Raw genomic sequence first — 1,716 nt, 5'->3', positions numbered from 1 at the left:
CATGTGAATTGTACTGCAGTACCTTCAGGGTCATTATCATCATCGATGATTCCTCTCGCACCCGTTAACAACTTACATCATTGACTGGTAATCAGGCGATGTCTTTCCATGTTCGACTCCAGAACATCTCTCACATGGATCGACTTGTACTTTGAGTAAAGATCGAACGAGATTGAAGACCCTGGATCTAGTTTCATCCATCCGGGCTGCGATATATATTTAGGGAAATAAAGACATCAAATGTACATCATTGCTGCACAGATAATCATCCAATCAAAGGGATGATGACTCTACCAGAATCATCAGTCTACACTCAGACGATTGTCTATCCTATGTACATGAAAATGAATTTATAAAGCTAAGCATGGGAATGCCCGCCTCATCTAGATCATGAAAATATTATGAAGATAATGTATTGTATTGTATCTTATTATAGGTCTCCTCCCAGCTTGAAAGAACTTCGGATCCTCATAATAAAGCATTTCACCCGACATCAAAAAAGATTAACGACCTCATGCTTTAGGGGGCAACTGTTATAGACATTTTTGGGCACTACAACCCCAAGCATGAAATGTCCATAAACCAAGGGCTCCTAAGTCCCTAAAAGTGTTGTTCTAACCCCTAAAGGAACAAGGTCAACTGATTACAGCTTCTCCCAGAAGTTCTCCATGAAAAACTGCTCAAAACTGGTCAAAACAGGATCATTTCAGCTGCTCCATAGGCAAAGTGCGTTGCATCTCACCTAAGTACACTATGTGGGTGCGTTGCATTTCAAAAAGCCCTTCTATGGGGTGCGATGGGCGAGAAGTGACAAATGGCAGTGTCAATCCGCGAGGTGGAGAGGCATGGAATCTTCCAGAAACTTCTCCTGTGACACTTGCCTCTCTGAATTCGACCAAGGATGAGTAAGAGATCATCAATCTCCAAGTGGAAGCAAGAACTATCAGAGGGAAGACATTAATCAAATCACAAGCTGACTCATCTCCCTTACAGATATCTATATATGGATCCATCATCCCAGAGATCCAGAGGTTGGAATTTTGCATCTTGTAAGGAATTGTTGCTGGTTTCTTGAGACAACATCATAGTGTTGGGTGATCTAAGCTTTGTATGAGGTGAAGAAGGGCTTACTTGCTGAGAGGATGATGCTGGGTCAGAACAACTGGTTGTAACTCCCTTGGCTCTTTCTTGATTATCAATAAAAGCTATTCAAGTTTTCCTCCATACTCTTGTGTCATTTATGTTTTATGCATTTGTATGGTCAATTTACATCTGATCCTAGATTGTTTATGATTATAGATCCATGTTCTTGTATAGTGTTATGCTACTGTGATCCTACAGGTACTCTGTGAAGCTGGGCATACAAGGGAGCAAGTAGCGAAAGACTATCAAGAGAGAGAGGAATCGAATTAGGAGATAAGCGCAAGATAGAGGTTGGTCTTCTTTGTTCTTCTCTCATCTATATTTCATAAAGGAAAAACGAAAGTAGCTTTACTTTGTTTGTTTCTAAGGTAGCTACCACACCTTAGTGGGATAAGCAGTTCTGTGTAGACACTTTTCCCTGTAACAAATGGCTAAGTGAGTCGGAAGAACCACTTCTTTCCCATAAACTAAATTAAATGGAGAAGTGTCGATACAAGCTTTCTGCGTTATCCTATCTGCCCATAAAGCATATATCAAAGCCTTGTGCCAATTCTTTTGATTTTGGTCAACTAT

The sequence above is a fragment of the Pinus tabuliformis genome, chromosome 9, assembly GCF_031772625.1.
Source record: "Pinus tabuliformis cultivar Carrire ecotype Pingquan chromosome 9, CPIR1, whole genome shotgun sequence".
NCBI lineage: Eukaryota > Viridiplantae > Streptophyta > Pinopsida > Pinales > Pinaceae > Pinus > Pinus tabuliformis.
This window is presented reverse-complemented; position numbering follows the sequence as displayed.